This window comes from Mustela nivalis, assembly GCF_964662115.1.
Source record: "Mustela nivalis genome assembly, chromosome: 1".
NCBI classification, from domain to species: domain Eukaryota; kingdom Metazoa; phylum Chordata; class Mammalia; order Carnivora; family Mustelidae; genus Mustela; species Mustela nivalis.
This window is the reverse complement of record NC_139020.1, coordinates 88415139-88435556: the sequence shown is the minus strand read 5'-3', so window position 1 is coordinate 88435556 and position 20418 is coordinate 88415139.

Sequence of the window (20418 nt, the reverse complement as noted above, 5' to 3'; positions counted from 1 at the left end):
TTATTATACACATTTTCTGCATATATATATATTTTCCTTCTTTTGATCTATTTGATAGTGTAAAACAATTGAATTTTTTCTTTTCTTTTCTTTTTTTGTCTTTTTGTTTTTGTTTTTTGTTTTTTTATTTTTTTGTTGTTGTTGTTGTTACTGTGACTTAATCTTGAATCCTGGGGTCAAACTCTATTAGTTGATAATAATGTACTACCCTCTTTATATATGCCTGAGATTGATTTTATAATATTTGTTTAGAATTTTTGCACCTTTGCTCATGACCAATAGTGATCTATAATTTTCCTTTCTCAAGCTATCCAAGATGTTGGTATCAAAATTTTTCTAGCGTCTCCAAGTGGAAAATTTTCTCTCAAGTATTTTATTTAAGAATGTGTGTTAGATTGACATTATTTTTCCTTGAATATTTGGTTGGATTCACTTGTGAAGTTCTATGTTTCTGTAATTTTGTATGTGAGGCAAATTTTTATTGTTGTGGTATTTTGGTGTCATGGCATTTGGTGTAATTTGGTATGTTTGGTAACATTTTTCTAATATATGTATTCTAATATATATCTAATCTTCAAATTATTCTGTCCTTTCTCTTTTTTTTTCCTTTGTCATTCTTTCCAAAGATTTATCAACATTATCAGTATTTTTTAAAACTCTTTGGGTTTTATTCATCTCTCTAGTACTTGATTGCCTCTTTTTTTTTTTTTTAAATATTTTATTTATTTATCAGAGAGAGAGAGGGGGAGAGAGTGAGCACAGGCAGACAGAATGTCAGGCAGAGGCAGAGGGAGAAGCAGGCTCCCTGCTGAGCAAGGAGCCCGATGTGGGACTCGATCCCAGGACGCTGGGATCATGACCTGAGCCGAAGGCAGCTGCTTAACCAACTGAGCCACCCAGGCGTCCCTTGATTGCCTCTTACTACACACATTTCTCTTCATACTTGTGATCCTTCCTTTCTTCTCCTTCAAGTTTAGTATGCTGCTTTCTATGCAGCCTCATTGGATAGATGTTAAGTCCATTACTTTATGCTGATATTTGCTTTTGAAGGTAGATATTTTCTCTGGTAAGTTTTAGATATAAGTCACAATTTAAAATATGTATAATTTACCTTAAGATTCAGGTACAAATTTTTATGTCCAATATTATTTTCTTTTACCCATGTATGTTTTCGCCTGACTTTCCAGAAAAAAAAAAAAAAATAGTGCCTCTTCACAAGGCTTTCAAAAGTGCTCTACGAACTGACTATAGTTTAGGGTTTATGAAAATCAATTTAGATAAACTACAAGGGTAGGACCAGAGCCCTCTATTATTCTAGCATAAGGGTTGTAAGCCCCCATAGAAAATGAACAAACACTTTTACTAACTTATCATAGCATGTAATTGCAACTGGGAGGTTTGGGGTCCTCCTCCTAATTATGACAGGGGAGGAACACATGCTCCCAACCACAAATGCTGAGCTGGGCAGGCAAGCCTGCAGTTAAGTGTATAACATGTCTTATTGCTATTATATCCTAGCCCTGATTCCACCAAGGGAGGTGCTTGTGGTTCTCTAATTCCGTACTTTAAAAACCCCACTACCAAGTGGTCAGTTTTTCTCTCCTGCTATCTAACATACAGTCCTACTAGATTGCTCTGTATTACTCTTGAGTGAGAACAAGGGGTCCATGTGCTCACTACTGTTGTTCTTGTGATTTTCCCCAATAAAGATTCTTATAGTAGGTCTGGTATATGATCTGCTTGAGCATTCACATTTGGTTTTTGGGTACTTATTTTGCTTTAAATACTGATTTGCTACTATTAAGATATCTCTATCAAATTATTAATATTCATGGTTTGTTTATTTCCAAACTTTCTTTAATCTTATATTTTAGATATAGTGTTTGTGAATATCTTATCAACATTCCTTTAATGAAAGATTCAACCAAATTATATTTACTTAATATAAAAAGCACTGTGCTTCAAAATGAGTGCTCAACCCTCAGTGTCAGAGATTGCTAATTATTCCCCATTTTCAATTCTTCCTTTTAGTGATAGCAACCTAGATACTATCTTAGCATCTTACTCTCCAAGCACTTAATATGTTTCCCATATGCCTTTATTTCTAGGTGATGTGATTATATTTTGATCAATAGATTGTGATGGTGAGTGATGCACATAGCTTTTGGTGTATTGTTTCAAATAACTTCCATCTACATTCTCTATTTAGAAAGCTCCCTCTAGATTATTGGATGGATGTTGGGAACCAGCTAAGTGGTAAAAATGAGGTTAAGATGATTACCTCTCCATCCAAGCCTATTTTATCAAACAGCCTTCATTAGCTGAGTGAAGGGATAATGCATAAAGCACAGAAGGCAGTAACCAAAAGGTCAGTGTTCTCTAAAAAAATAAATAAAAATAAACAGTCAAAATGTGATCCCAAATGATGCTTATTAACATTTGAAACTACCTGTCCACCAACAAACTGATAGTTTTCTAATTTTAAGGTAATTTATCACCAGTATTTGACTCTTAAAGGATCCCTGAACCCCAAATTTGCCTACAGAGAAAGATGACTGCAATATTGTGCAACCCTAAGAATTACATTCTCCAATGCCCATGTTATATTCCTCCAAAACAGATAATGGACGCAAAAAAAAAAAAAAAAAAAAAAAAAACAACTTCAGAAGTCAAAGCCCTAGACCACAGAGAACAATGGGCAGGGACAAAATCCAGGCTTTCACAGGGTCTAACCTGTTTTCAATGTTTAGAGCAATAAACTGTTATTTGATCATTATCATGTGATTGATTTATGTTTCCTAATATCCCCTTTTTAGAAGAAGATTTTAATTGTGGTCATCTCTTTGTTACTCCATCATTTATATATAGTTTTTGAGGGCAGATAGTTTCTTCCTTATGCAGCAAATTCACTATAAACCAAAGGTCCTCTCTTTGAGTAGGATAACATAACTCATTAGGACATGTCATGCTCACTGTCTCATTTGGAAAGAGAGGTTGTGAGAGAGAATAAGGGAGTGAGGAAAAACATATTTGGGTGGCCAAATTGGTAAGCAATTGGGAAGAGATTGCAAGTTCTCCAATACCCATTTTCCCCTATTCCTGTCTCACAGAGCTTCTGTGAGTTTAATTGATCTCAGAGTAGCCAAGATAATACTGCATGTTGCAGCCTTCTTTGCATATAGTTGTGTCTACATAACAATGTTCTGGCTAATGGAATGTGAATGATGTGTGCACCTTCCTGATTCAGATTTAAGCAAAGGGATTGTGATCTCCACTCATTTTCTCCCTCCTGCTACCTAGAATACAGGCATAGTGGGAGACATAACATCTACCTTATTCAAAGGGATGAAAGCCATGAAAAATGCACAGCAATGATATACAAAGCACCCGTCTCCATGGTAGAGTACAATCTCGATTACAGCCCTGGACTGCCCATGAAAAATTCTTGACTTACAGACAAACTTCTATCTTGTTTAAGCTACTTTATTGTCTTTGGAACTTTGTTGCAGCAACTGAGCTTATATCATAACTAATACAAAGTTAGCACCATATATAGGTCCTGCTATGATGAATCCATATATATATACAGTATTGTCTCAAACTGTGGTGCCTGAGTAATAAACCCCCCGCCCATCAAATTATCTTCTGCAAGCTGATATTATATAAATCATGTAATTTCTATATATTCCATAAATATCTTTCAATATGAGTTTCCTTGCCATCGACACTACAACAGCTGGGCATTGTGCTAAATATTTTATATATGCTATTTTATGTGATTTCCATAAGACTCCACTATGACGATATCATTCCATCCCATTTTATAGATTAAATAAAATATGTAAGAAATTTTCCCAGGGGCTTCTGGGTGGCTGAGTTGGTTGAGCATCTGACTCTTGATTTCAGCTCACGTCATGATGTCAGAGTCATGAGATAGAGCTCTAGGTCAGGGTCCAGTGCCTAACGCTTAGTATGGAGCCTACTTAAGATTTTCTCTCTCCGGGGGTGCCTGGGTGGCTCAGTGGGTTAAAGCCTCTGCCTTCAGCTCAGGTCCTGATCCTGGGGTCCTGGGATCAAACCCCGCATCGTGCTCTCTGCTCAGCAGGGAGCCTGCTTCCTCCTCCTCTCTCTCTTTGCCTGCCTCTCTGCCTACTTGTGATCTCTGTCTGTCAAGTAAATAAATAAAATCTTTAAAAAAAATAGATTTTCTCTCTCCTTTTGTCTCTGTCCATCCTCCCTGCTTGTGTACACTCTCTCTCTCAAATAACTAACTAAATAAATAAGTAAATAAGTAAACAAATTTTTTTTTTAAAGATTTATTTATTTGACAGAGAGAAATCACAAGTAGACAGAGAGGCAGCCAGAGAGAGAGAGAGAGGGAAGCAAGCTCCCTGCTGAGCAGAGAGCTCGATGTGGGACCCGATCCCAGGACCCTGAGATCATGACCTGAGCCGAAGGCAGCGGCTTAATCCACAGAGCCACCCAGGCGCCCCAACAAATTTTTTTTAAAAAAAGAAAATTTCCCAATATCTCTAGGTAAAGCTGGAAAGTGCAGATTCAGAATCCACTTGAGATGGCCTGGATCCAAAGTTCACATTCTTAATTAATAATTAATAATCAATACACTACCATATGTTAGGATATATTACTTCTTTTCTATATATTAGATTGGTATACTTAACTTCTAACTAACTCAGAAATAAAATTTCTCCTTTTCTACTTCTAAGAAAGTGAAGTGACCTGTTGAAGTTGGCTTGTTCTATTCAAAAACTCTGGTGAATTTTTATCTTTAGAAGTATATTTTTATCTGTATCCATTTAGAGCTTAAAGTCACTCAAAATAGCATTTTTCTGAAGATGCTGATTTCAGAAACAGACAAAATAAAGATAATAGTAAAAATCAATGAATTTGATACACTATCTCAGGAACTAGGGCAATTGGGGAACGAAATGAGCAGTTGATATGTACAGTTTGCTGTGTAACAGAAGCAGATGGATGACCATCTGTCAAAAATATAAGAAGAATTCTATCATACAGTGATAAATTGTGCTACATAATATCTAGGGATCTAGGGTCATCTCTAGTCTTTGCATTTTGTGGTATCTATATAGCGTCAAATGTTTTGAAATTGAAAAAAGGGCAAGTTTCTATTTGTTGGTATAAGAGAGATCTGAGTTGTGGGCTCCTTTGGTGGTAGTTCCCATCCTAGTAACCACTACCTTCAGTTTAACATCTGTGTGAAGAAGTAGATCAAATCCCCAGGCTCTTATGAAGCAGTGATTTGGAATGAGAGTCTACTTAAAACTGGAAACTCGAATGACTATCCCCAGGAAGAAATATTAAACCAAGCAAAATATTTCTTATCATTGTAAAAAGACAATTTAAAGTTATTACTGACCTCTGTTTGGGCTTTAGGTGGAAAAGGCTTCTCTCAGAAGTAAATGTAATCAAAACCTGCACTTCATTTGAGACTTGGTTTGAATTTCCGTTGCCTCACAGTGCAGAAACTTCAAAGTTGTCTTAGTTATATAATATAACAAGAAAATCTAAATAAGGAAGATTTTTTTTAAAACCTTATTTGTGATGATATTTTTGCATCCAAACTAACAAGGGAAGTTTAGAGTGAAAACAAGCCCTACCAAAATAAGCAGATAGTTATTAAACATGCAAATAATGAACTGGCCAGAAGCAGTTCTGTATCCTATTGTATTATAAGTCAAGAGTGAGGCAAAAGCAAGCATTTTCATATCATTAGAACTGAACATATTATTTACAGCTATTTGTCAAAATTCAAGTAAAGAATATATTTCTAAAAGAAGAAATTGAAATCAGAAGGAAGAAAAGATGAAAGAATCATCTTATTTAAAAAAAATGTTAATGTATTGACAAATGTTTTGTAGAAATTAAAAAGATTTGAAAGTTTAGTATCTTCTTTAGGGTTTAAAAACTTGTTAAAATAATAAGCATGATAGCATGTAACTGGAAGGAGGAAATCAATGTGAAAGCAGAGGGTCTCTTACTACTATTAGAATAGGACTATTTATTAGCTTCAGATATTTCTAACGCAGTTATGAATACTATAATATGAAAGGAAACAATTTAAAGTATATCCTTAACTATATTCTAAGGGGGAAGGGTAAAAAGAACCTTAAAATAAAAATAGAAGGGAATAAAAGAAAATATTTTTTTCAAATAAACAAATAAAGGATAAAGCACAGTAAATACAAACCACAAAAACACAAATTTGACAAATACAATTATAAAAATAACTGCATTATACTTTTGTTTCTGGGTATAATAGAATAGCTTGAAGCAATCTAACTCTCCTACTGAGAACAATTACAAAAACTGCATAAGAAATTCAGAATCCATTTAACGACTTAAGAGAGCTCAGAGACTGAATGGGCCAAAAATCAGGAGTCTCGGAGACAGGAGCTAAGATTCTGTAACTCCTTCATCCATCCTGTGTACATGACAAGAGACAGAATCAGAACCTTTTGTGGACAAAGGGAGACCTCTCAAGGAAAAGAAAGCAGTAGCATGGTTTTTGGTGGTTTCCTGGGTTCAGGGACACAAAATCGGAGACTTTGAAGAAGAAGAGCTCAGTAAAGAAGAGTGATAGGAAGAACTGAGCTTGATGCACGTCTCATTTTCCCAAAGTTACATTAGTTTAAATTCTGAAAGTGAGGGGGCTCAAATGTTTAATGACCACACAAAAAACACACTACAGAATCTCCTGCAGTATTGTGATGCAGAAGAGACAAAAATTTGAATTCAGAATTTATGAAAGGGAGGGGCCCAGTGAACACAGCAGAACTTTGGCTGAATAATCTAGAGAGGGGAAATTCAGACGCAGAGACTTGCTTAAACCAAGATTTGATTCTATAATTGATATTCAATAAATAGACCTAAAAACAAATTAATCTACTTAGGATAAGAAAACCTGGTCTGGGGGCGCCTGGGTGGCTCAGTAGGTTAAGCTGCTACCTTTGGCTCAGGTCATGATCTCAGAGTCCTGGGATCGAGCCCCACATCGGGCTCTCTGCTCAGCAGGGAGCCTGCTTCCTCCTCTCTCTCTGCCTACCTCTCTGCCTGCTTGTGATCTCTCTCTGTCAATAAACAAACAAACAAATAAATAAATTAAATCTTTAAAAAAAAAAGAAAGAAAGAAAACCTGGTCTGATCCTTACCTTATACTATAAAGAAAATAAATTTGAGATGAGTGAAAGCCCATACTGTGAACATAAGAACAGTAAAACACTTCGACAAGGGAGACTACTTAATGGCAGTTTCTCAAGAAACTGAAAGAACAAAACATAACAAGAAAAGACAGTGATTTCATCTATTCTAAAATTAAAACTTTTCGCTAACAAAAGCCATTAAGCAAAGTCAGTAGACATGTCTTACTAGGAAAATCTGTTTGCAGGCAAATAATGAACAAATTCAGGAGCCATGGTGAGAGCTGTTACAAGTTATTAAAATAAACAAACAGAGAAAAAATTGAAGGTATATAAATGGAGAAAAAATAATTTGATAAAAATATGAAAAAATGTTATTCTAGTGATCAAGTCAATGTCAAACAAAATAATCACCATCAGAACATTATTTAATAATAAAGAATTTAATAATTTTCTTTTAGAATAAAGGACAGATTTAGATCAAAGAATGAGACTGTGTAAGAGGATAATTTAACATATAGCTTTTCTAAATAAGGTTTTCTAAAATTCAAGCCTTTGTCAGGCCAGAGGGAAGTGGTATGATATATTCAATGGGCTGAATGGGAAAAATATGCAGCCAAGAATACTCTAGCCAGCAAGGCAATCATTATCATTCAAAATAAGAAACATAAAGAGTTTCCCAGACAAACAGAAACTAAAGGAGTTTATGACCACTAAGCCAGACCTGCAAGAAATATTAAAGGGGACTCTTCTGAATCAGAGAGAAAGACCAAAAGTGATAGACTAGAAAGGAACAGAGAAGATCTCCAGAAACAATGACTTAACAAGTAATACACTGGCATTAGATTCATATCTATCAATAATCACTCTGAATATAAATGGACTAAATGCTCCAATCAAAAGGCATAAGGTGTCAGAATGGATAAAAGCACAGGACCAATCTATAGGCTGCCCTTGTACAAGAGACTCATTTTAGACCTAAAGACACCTAAAGATTGAAAGTGAGCAGATGGAGAACTATTTAGCATGCTAATGGGCACCAAAAAAAAAAAAAAAAAAAAGAAAGAAAGAAAGAAAAAGAGTGGCCATACCTATAACAGACAAATTAGAAACTTAAACCAAAGACTGTAACAAGAGATGAAGAACACTAGCATAATAAAGGAGTTTATCCAACAAGAAGACATAACAATTGTAAATACCTGTGCCCCCAACTAGGGAGCACCTATATACACACAATAACAAGAACAACAAAATAATTACTAACAACAAAATAATTACTAACATTGATAGTAATATAGCAATAGTAGGGGACTTTAACAACCCACTTACATTGATGGACAGATCATTCAAGCAGAAAATCAACAAGAGAAATATGGCTTTGAAAGACACACTGGACCAGATGTACTTAACAGATATATTCAGAACATTTCATCCTAAAGCAGCAAAATACACATTCTTTTCAAGAGTAGATGGGCCATTCCCCAGAATATATGACATCCTGCATCACAAATTAGGTCTTGGCAAATACAAAAAATTGAGATCATACCGTGCATATTTTCTGACCATAACAATATGAAACTTAAGATCAACCACAGGAAAAAAAATTGGGAAGACCACAAATACATGGAGGTGAAAGAACAGCCTACTAGAGAATGAATGGGTCAACCAGAAAATTAAAGAAGAAATTAAAAAATACATGGAAACCTATGAAAATGCAAACACAATGTTCCAAAACCTTTGGGAGGCATCAAAAGCAGTCAGAAGAGGTAAGTATATAGCAATACAGGTCTACTTCAAGAAGCAAAAAACATATCAAATATGCAAGCTAACCTCGCACCTATGACAATAAATAAAGAACAAAAAATGAAACCTAAAGCCAGCAGAAGGCAAATAATAAAGATTAGAGCAGAAATAAATGATATAGAAAAAAGAAAACAGCAGAACAAATCAATGAAGCAGGAGTTGGTTCTTTGAAAGAATTAATAAAATTGATAAAGCTCCAGCTCAGCTTATCAAAAGAAAAAGAGAGAGAGAGAGAAAGAGGAACCAAAAGAATAAAAACATGAATAAGAGGGAAGAGATCACAACCAGCAGTACAGAAATGCAACAATTTTAAGAGATAATCATAAAAAAATTATGCTAGCAAACTGGACAATCTGGAAGAAATGGATAAATTCCTAGCAACATATACACCACCAAAACTGAAACAGAAAGAAAGAGACAACTTGAACAGACCCATAACTGGCAAAGAAATTAAATCAGTAATCAGCAATCTCCCCAGAAAAAAAAAGTCCATGCCCAGAGGGTTTCCAAGGGGATTTCTACCAGACATTTAAAAGAAGAGTTAAGAGGTGCCTGGGTGGCTCAGTCGTTGGGCATCTGCCTTCAGCTCAGGCCATGATCCCAGAATCTTGGGATCGAGTCCCACATCGGGCTTGCTGCCCAGCAGCAGGCCTGCTTCTCCCTCTTCGTTCCCCCTGCTTGTGTTCCCTCTCTGTCTCTCTCTCTGTCAAATAAATAAATAAAATCTTTAAAAAATAATAAATAAATAAAAGAAGAGTTAATACCCATTCTTCTCAAACTACTTCAAAAAATAGAAATGGAAGGGAAACTTGCAATCTCATTGTATGAAACCAGCATTACCTTCATTCGGAAACCAGAGGAAGACCCCACTAAAAAAGAGAGCTAAAGGCCAATATTCCTAATGAATATGGATGTAAAATTATCAACAAAGTACTACCAAACTGAATCCAACAATATACTTTTTTATATATATTCAAGGAAGAATATATGTGAAAAGCATTTGACGAAATACAGCATCAATTCTTGATAAAAATTCTCAACAGGGTAAGGATAGAAGGAACATAGCTCAACACCATAAAGGTCAGACACAAAAGATTCACAGCTAATATCATATTCAGTGGGGAGAAACTGAGAGCTTTCCCTCTAAGGCCAGGAACAAGACAGGAATGTCTACTCTCACCATTGTTATTTTTTTTTTTCCAAAGATTTTATTTATTTATTTGACAGAGAGAGCTGACAAGTAGACAGAGAGGGAGGCAGAGAGAAAGGGGGGAAGCAGGCTCTCCACTGAGCAGAGAGCTCGATGTGGGGCTCGATCCCAGGACCCTGGGATCATGACCTGAGCCAAAGGCAGAGGCTTAACCCACTGAGCCACCCAGGTCCCCCTCACCATTGTTATTTAACACACCCTTAGAAATCAGACAACAAAAAGAAATAAAAGACATTCAAATTGACAAGGAAGAAGTCAAACTTTCACTATTTGCATATGACAGGATACTCTATGTAGAAAACTTAAACACTCCATCAAAAAATTCCTGGAATTAATATATGAATTCAATAAAGTTGCAGCACACAAAATCAATGTGCAGAAATCTGTGGCATTTCTACACACCAATAATGAAGCAGCAGAAAGAGAAATGAAGGACTCAATCCCATTTACAGTTGTACCAAACACCATAAGATACCTAGGAATAAGCCTAACCAAAGAGGTGGAAGACCTGTATTCTGAAAACTATAAAACACTGATGAAATAAATCAAAGAGGACACAAAGAAATGGAAAGACATTCCATGCCCATCAATTGGAAAAACAAATAGTGTTAAAATGTCTATAATATCCAAAGCAATGTACACATTTAATACAATCCCCATGAAAATACCACCAGTCTTTTTCATAGACTTAGAAGAAACAATCCTAAAATTTATAGGGAACCACAAAAGACCCCACATAGACAAAGCAGTCTTGACAAAGCAGAGCAAAGCTGAGGGCATCACAATTCCAGACTTCAAGTTGTGACAAAGCTGTATATGATAAAGACAGTATGGTACTGGCACAAAAAAACAGACACGTAGATCAATGGAACAGAATAGAAAAGACCTACAACCATATGCTCAACCAGTCCTCCACAAAGCAGAAAAGAATATCCAATTGAATCAAAGACAGTCTCTTTAACAAATGGTATTGGGGAAAACTGGACACCAACATACAGAAGAATGAAACTGGACCACTTTCTTATACCATACATAAAAGTAAATTAAAAATGGATGAAAGACTTAAATATGAGATAGGAAAATATCAAAATCCTAGAGGAGAACACAGGCAGCAACCTCTGCGACGTTAGCTGCAACAACTTCTTGCTAGACACGTCTCCAAAGGCAAAGGAAACAAAAAGGAACAATTGGGACTTCATTAAGTAAAAAAGTCTCTCACAGCAAAGGAAACAGTCCATAAAACTAAAAGGCAACCAATAGAATGGGAGAAAATATTGCAAATGACATATCTGATAAAGAGTTAGTATCCAAAATCTACAAATTCAACAACCAAAAACCAAAAATCCAGTCAAGAAATGGGCAGAAGACAAGCACAGACATTTCTCCAAAGAAGACTTACAAATCACCAACAGACACATGAAAAAATGTTCAACATGACTCAGCATCAAGAAAATACAAATCAAAACCACAATGACATAACACCTGTCAGAATGGCTAGAATTAACAACACAGGAAACAACAAGTGTTGATGAGGATGTGGAGGAAGGGAAACCCTCTTACATTGTTGATGGGAAGGCAAACTGGTGAAGCCTCTCTGGAAAATAGTATGGAGCTTCCTCAAAATGTTAAAAATAGAACTACTCTATGACCCAGCAAATGCACTACTAGAAATTTACTTAAAGGATGGAATAATACTGATTCAAAAAAACACATGCACTCCAATGTTTGTAACAGCATTAACAACAATAGCCAAATTATGGAAAGAGCCCAAATGTCCATAGACTTATGAGTGGATAAAGAAGAGGTGGCATATATATAATAGATTATTACTTAGCCACACACAAAAAAAGAAAGAAAACTTGCCATTTGCAATGATATAGATGGAACTAGAAAGTACTATGCTAAGAGAAATAAGTCAGTCAGAGAAAGACAAGTACCACAAGATTTCACTCATATGTGGAACTCAAAAAATGAAACAGATGAACACTGTGGGGGAGAAAATAGACAGGCAAGCCATAAAACAAACTCTGAACTCCAGAGAAAAGGCTTGGGTTTTTCTGGAGGAGAGGGTGGCAGGGGGATGGGTTAAATGGGTGATGGGTATTAAGGAGGGCACTTGTTTTGATGAACACTGGGAATTGTATTTAAATGATGAATCACAAAATTCTACTACTGAAGCTAATATTACACTGTATGCTAACTAACTGGAATTTAAATTAAAACATAAAAAATAAAAAATAAAATTCAAGCTCTATTTTTAATTAAAAATTGAAATCCTTGCTACTGTTATCAATTAAAAAAGAGGGTACAATCATATACCCGGGATTTTATGAGTAATTGTTTTATCAAAAAAGATAGTAGAAATAAATAACTTTTAAAAACTTCTAACACTCCAAGTTGTAATCTAAATTTTATAATACGACAACTAAATTTACAATGTAAATTACAAAATTATTTTTAAAAAGAACTCAAGTTTTTAAATAAAGGCATGATATATAGACAGTCCTCCACTTATGATGGTTCCAGTTTATTATGGTATGAAAGTGACATTCAGTAGAAATCATACTTTGAATTTTGATCTTTTCTATGCTAGTGATACGTGGTATGATACTCTCTCATGATACTGGACAGTGGAAGCAACCTGCAGCCTCCAGTCAGCCCTGCAATCACAAGGGTAAAAAACTGATACACTTACAACCATCCTGTGCCCATACAACCATTGTGTTTTTTATTTTCTGTGCAGTACTCAATAAATCACCTTAGATATTCAACATTTTGTTATAAAGTAGGCTGTTAGTGATTTTGCCCAACTTAGGCTAATATAAGTATTCTGAATTCACTTAACATAGGCTAAGCTATGTGGGTTAGGTGTATTAAATACATTTTTGACATGATATCTTCAACTTATAATAGGTTTATTGGGATGCAACCCCACTGTAAGTTGAGGAAGATCTGTACTGTTTACATGAAATCAGAGTTGTTGAAATGTTTTTTTTTAATTTTTAATTTTTTTATAAACATATAATATATTTTTATCCCCAGGGGTACCGGTCTGTGAATCACCAGGTTTACACACTTCACAGCACTCACCATAGCACATACCCTCCCCAATGTCCATAACCCCACTCCCCTCTCCTACCCCCGCTTCCCCCAGCAACCCTCAGTTTGTTTTGTGAGATTGAGTCACTTATGGTTTGTCTCACTCCCAAACCCATCTTGTTTCATTTATTCTTCTCCTACACCCTTAACTCCCCATGCTGTATCTGCACTTCCTCATATCAGGGAGATCATATGACAGTTGTTTTTCTCCAATTGACTTAATTCGCTAAGCATGATACCCTCTAGTTCCATCCACGTCATCGCAAATGGCAAGATTTCATTTCTTTTAATGGCTTCATGGTACTCCATTGTGTATATATACCACATCACCACATCTTCTTTATTCATTCATCTGTTAATGGGCATCTAGGTTCTTTCCATAGTTTGGCTATTGTAGACATTGCTGCTATAAACATTCGGGTGCATGTGACCGTTCGGATCACTACGTTTGTATCTTTAGGGTAAATACCCAGTAGTGCAATTGCTGGGTCATAGGGTAGTTCTTTTTTCAACATTTTGAGAAACCTCCATGCTGTTTTCCAGAGTTGTTGAAATGTTTTATCTGGGAAATGCTCTTTAGAAAAGACCTTCAGAGACCCATGCATGCCTTTCATGTTATAACTATATCTACCTATTTGAAAAAAATAAAGCAAAAATTTCATCTCTTTCTTATACCAAAACAACCTAGATGAAAAAAAATTCATGTGTAAAAAATCAATATATAAATATAAAAGAGACAACAAAATAGATGTGTGAATATTTTTAAATTCTAATCACAGGAAATATGGTGCAATTTGAAATAATATTAAAAAGCCACAAAGGTGAAAATTGATATATTTGACAACACAACATTTTTAATTTCTACTGCTGCTAAATTTAAGAAAAAATAAATCAAGTCTAAAAATAAAATAAACATTGGAAAAATATCATTAATAATTTACCAATAACTTCTTTTCTTTTTTAAAAATTTTATTTATTTACTTGAGAGGGAGAGAATGAGAGAGAGAGTCAAGAACACGAGGGGGAAAGTCAGAGGGAGAAGCAGACTCCCTGCCAAGCAGGGAGCCTGATGCGGGACTTGATCATGGAACTCCAGGATGATGACCTGAGTCGAAAGCAGTTGCATAACCAACTGAGCCACCCAGGTGCCCAATAACTTATTTTCTTAATATAGAAAGAATTCCCTAAAGATCAATAAGAAATAAAAGAAAAACCCAAAAGAAAAGTAGGTAAAACGTATTCAGAGACAGAGAAATCCTAATAGACAAAATAGTACTAAGTTTATACATAATCATTAATAAGAAAGAAATTGTTACGGAGACTAAGGGATGTGCTTTCAGAAGGAAATTTGCTTTTTTTTTTAATGTATTGTTTAATTCTGGACCAGGAATATGTACTGCTTTTATAATGTTAAAATTAGTAAGTATCAGTGTACCACAAAATATTATATAATGGTATAATATGTATTTTTTAAAATCTGGATTTATGTTAAAAATATAGAGAATTATACACAATACTATTACAGTGATTATTTCTATTGGAATTAACAAAAGTTTTGGAAGGAGTACTCTTTTATTTTGTAAGCTTTATATCTAAAAACAAGTAAATAACAATTTTGAAAGGTGAAATGCATGGGTATAGAATAAAATTCACGTTACCACTGAAAACTGTTCGTAGCATAGCTACAACCACTCTTTCCTAATCAAAAATAAATTCTTGAGTTATTGTCATAAATATTCAAATTCAAAATATCTACTTTCCAGTAAAACTTCACATATATATCCTTTTTGTCCCCCCTAGATGGGAAGCATATAGACCACAGAAAAAAATTTTGACTATATTATTTAACTCTACTAAATAATTATAAAAAGTCTCTTGAATGTTGTTCTGGAAAAAATAAATTTCAAATGTATCTCTGGTTTTATTCACTTTTATAACTAATTTAAATAATTCCTGAAACAGAAGAAAATCATGCTATAAAAACAAAAGAAATATTTTTATTCTTAAGTGCTCATGGGTCTTCTAAATCTTGATGACAAGTATACCTCCCATACCTAATTCACATACTCTGCCATGTTGACATTGTCTCTGTTTCTCAATGTCCCACCATACTTCATGGCATTCTTCAAAATTTTTCTTCTAGTTTCCTAATTCTGAATAGGTATGAAGAACTGTTAACTTATTTATGTTCTTGGTAGTAAGTGCTTCAATAAAATCTAGTTCATGAATTCAAAAGTTAAATAAATATGATTTATTTTACACTATAAAATTGACATAAAATATTTTAGAGGAAGCATATGTATATAAATCTATAAATTAGATCTATTCAAAAAGCACATAACATTTTAAGATAAATTATATAAAAATGTCTGTATAAACTAACATAATAAAGTGTATTATTAGTGTATTTTTTTAAAAGTCCAGGTTTTTGACAAATTACATTAATTATTAGTTATATATAAAAATTTATTAAAATTATTTATTAAAAATGGATCTTTTGAAAATATTTTTATGTATTTTATGATGATATCATCATATGTTATATATTTACTTTATTTTATTTTTACCAATGGTTTCTATCATTTTATTTTTAAAAATAATTAATTTTGATGTATTTTTTCAAATTTTTACTTAATTTCTAGTTAGACATTTATAAAAATATTTATACAAAATATATAGTTTTATTTATATATATATTAAGCTATATTATCATTTCTACACATAACAACTCTATGATATGGTCTATACACATAACTGAATCTCTGCATAGATAGTATCATATTTATTTATACCTAGATAATGATTCCCTTTAAATGAAATGGTACCTCCTCCAACAGCTATGACCAAAATAATCTATTAAACCTCTATCAAATGAGCTAGCACTGCCACCTGCTGAATAGGTTTATCAAATTCTTAATGGTTGGTAATACATGTGAGCCCTATTTGCACTTGAAATTGAAGGAAATCATGCAAATACATTTGTTGACACCCACTTATCTAAATTTCCTTCTCAACAAATAAAGCAGGAATTTGAATAAAATTCAGGTACATTATTTTCTAAGACACAGAGAGATTCCATAGTAGGGAGGTCTGTCAAAGAACTGCCTAAATTGTTTTAGAAATCATCAGACAACAGTGACATCTGACTCACAGCAACACAAAATGAGCGTTTACCTTCTTTAGTACCTCGCTGGACACCAGCTTTATGATCAATATAAATAAAAATTGGGTGAAACCCACATTACAGCTTCAAACTTGGAAGGGTGTCTTAACAGACAGCGGATGTCACCAGGGATTTCTGCTAAGTGCACTTAACAGGGTAAGAGACACCTAATAGAGAAGAAAGATACCTGGCTTCGTTTGCTTTAAAAATAGAATGTTCTAGGGCGCCTGGGTGGCTCAGTGGGTTAGGCCTCTGTCTTCGGCTCAGGTTGTAATCTCAGGGTCCTGGGATCGAGTTCTGCATCGGGCTCTCTGCTCAGCGGGGAGCCTATTTCCTCCTCTCTCTCTCTCTCTCTCTCTGCACCTACTTGTGATCTCTCTGTGTCAAATAAATGAATAAAAAATCTTTTAAAAAAATAAATAAAATAAAAATTATGTTCTATTTGAAAAAGGCTCTGCACATGAAGGAGTCCTGATAAACCCAAAGGGTAAAAGTTGTGTTTGGGCATGGTCTTGGGTCCAGGAGGGCAGAGAACATCTCCTTCCAAACACTATTTGCTAGCTTACAGTGATATTCCTCACAACATAGAGCACATCACTAAATATTCCATGAATGAAAAAAGCACCCCTAAAAAGCAGAATATTTGGACAGTAGGAATTCATGTTAGACTGGGTTCATTAGCCATGACAAACTGAAAGCCCCTTGATCTTTGGCTGTTGCAAATCTGGAGAATATCGGTGGAGATCTTTTTCTAGAGTAAGCAGTTATTACAAGCAATGAATTTTTGCTGGGCCTGTACCTGAATGAATACAGAAATGAAAATTATCAAAGTTATCTAAATATATAATAGATGAAAAGCCAGATTCTTCTATCGTTAATCAAAGATGCTGCCACAAAAACTCTTTCACTGCCTTAAGTGGAGTAAAACTTTAGAACACATTTAATTTTTCCCCCAGATTCAAAAGAATATATTCTGGCTTACAAAGCCAGACCAAGTGGTCATAAAGAGAACATAGTGTAAAATCAAGGAAATTTTCTTATTTTAAGGTTTTATAAGCATGATCTTATCAGTTAAGTATCAAAAAAACTATTGTCATTACAGAAAAATAAATTCATGGCAATTGACAAATAATGAAAAAAGACAATAATTATAGGAAAATGTGAAACATTTGACAGATGAAGAAATTCCAATCTATGAACAACATAAAGCAGGGTATTAAAATTATTTATTACTCAGAGTAATAGAAGATGAGCACTAATCTCTGAGCAAAATCAAACTTTTTAAAAAATGTGTTATTTCATTAAAATATCTTAATTTCAAGTATTCAAAAATTTTATAAGCATGCAAGTTATACAGAATGGAGATGAGGGAAAAGCACAGAAAAAAAAAAGTACAGTGGAAACACTAAAGGACTTTGATAACAAAGCTTAACCAAATAACTTTTGAGGGGATGGTAGGTAGGAGTCATACAAAAATGGCTAAAACTCAAAGAGTTTTCTACTCTGTCAAATGCCTTTCATGCACAAAGCAAATAAATGGACTTTGACCTATAGTAGGTGCTTACAATTATTCTTCAATTAAAGTCATTAAAACAAGGCTTCAGTAATTATCACTTATGTACCTTCCTGAATAAATTACATAAGTAGAGTCTGTCTTTGAATGAAAAAATAAAACAAACTGAAGAAAGAGGAAGACACTACAAAAACTTTAGGGTTGGCAATAAAACAAACTAAATATAGAGGCTAGTCTAATTAAGTATTATAGTAAAGCTATAAAATATACTCTAAAAAGAGAAAGTAAGGGGTGCCTCGATGCCTTACTCATTAAGTGTCTGCCTTTGGCTCAGGTCATGATCCAAGGGTCCTGGGATCCAGCCCTGCATTGGGCTCCCTGCTTGCCCAGAAGCCTGTTTCTTCCTCTCCCACTCCCCCTGTTGTGTTCCCTCTGTCACTGTGTCTCTCTATCAAATAAATAAATATTACTGAAAATATATTCCTTATTCAAGAACTTAAATATATAGTACCAGGTAAAAATCAAATAACCCAGTATGATCTAAAGTTAAAACTTCTTTGCTTTTCATATAAACCACTCTAAAGTAAGTGGAAGTATGGCCAGATTTCTCTCTTTCCCCCATATAAAACTTCTTTTCCTCTCTCAGAAAAATAACTGTGGTTCATGACAAGTTTGATATTAGATTTAGTGTGTACAAAGATCCAAAGAAATGATGTTAGGGAATTCTTACGTTTAATGTATTCAGCCTTATGGTGTCATACAGAGTAGTCTTACTGCCTTGGACTTAGTAGGTAACTAAATCATATGTGTTGTCCTGAGAAAAACTTTCTAGTATGGGGTTGGGAGGACCTCATACCTTCAGTTTCCTATAGACATCCAATCCCACTGAATATTCATTCTATTCTCAGCACCCATGTATCCTTTGAAATCCAAATCATCTATTGAGATCTGTTTCCCCACTTTGGGAAAATTGGAAAGTAATGCTTTTCTGGCTGTCTTTCATGAGTTGACTCTTATGGTCCAAAAGAAATACTCTAAATTTCTTTGCCCTACCAACTGTAAAAATGACAAACTTCAGAGTTATCTTCATGAACCACTTTTCAGTCTCTTACTCTTGGTTGTAAATCAAACAACAACTCAAGGTGTCTCCTAAAGTGCAGAGAATCACAAATTAACAACTCTATATGGTCTCTTTAAAGCCTTTTTCATTTGTTTAGGGTTGGAATATACCACCACCAATCACTGCTCCCCATGCCTCCAAGGGACTCAAGCATAGCTTCACAAGCCCCAAAGATTCTTGCAAATCCCCAAATCTCAACCCTGGTAGACTCCCAATATGAATAGGATGAGGGCTAAAGAGTAATTTATATAGGTACAGCACTACTTTTAAAATCATAATCGAGAGACACCTGGGTAGTTTAAGCATCTGCTGTCAACTCAGGATATGATCTCAGGGTCTTGGCATCGAGTCCCACATCTGGCCCTTTGCTCCGTGGGGAGCCTGCTTTCCCCTTTACCTGATGCTCCCCCTGCTTGTGCTCTCTCTCTCCAACAAATAAATTTAAATATATAAAAATAAAAAATAAAATAAAATCACAATCAAGCATATCACTTGTAATTTTGCATCTATTCTGTTTCAGTAAATACTGACTTTTAAAATTGAATATATAGGGGCGCCTGGGTGGCTCAATGGGTTGGGCCGCTGCCTTTGGCTCAGGTCATGATCTCAGGGTCCTAGGATCGAGTCCCGCATGGGGCTCTCTGCTCGGCAGGGAGCCTGCTTCGCTTGCTCTCTCTCTCTCTCTCTCTCTGCCTGCCTCTCCATCTGCTTGTGATCTCTGTCAAAAAAATAAATAAATAAATAAATAAAATCTTATAAAAAAATAAAATAAAATTGAATATATATACCACTAGATAAAATGCAAAATACCTCCACTGCAAGATGGAATCTTGATAATTCTAGAATTTTTAAATTTAATAAAGTAATTCCAAGTCACTTGATCAAAGAAGGTAAGGAAATCTGAAAGTACAAAACAAAAATAAAGAATACTGAATTGATGATGATAACATATAACAATAAGTACGTAAAACAAATACACACACAGAAAAGATCATTTTTGGAGGACTAAGCATGTTGTGTATCTCACACTTGATCTTCCTTCCCTCAGTCCGCTGGCCTCCATGTAGATTCTCGGATATACCACCCATGAATGTCTAATTGTTCTTTTGGCTGGAAGAACTAAAACTGAACTTTTTCCTAGCCTTTGCTCAAATGTTTTCCAATGAGGCTTTATAGTACCCTCGTTGAAATTCTAATCAAACTTCATCTCCTATACTCCCAGTTCCCTTCAACATGATCTGTTCAATTTATTATCTGTAAAACTTACTCATGTAACAAAGTGCACAGTTTATTGACTATTATATTAATGACTTACAGAGTAATTCTTGCCAC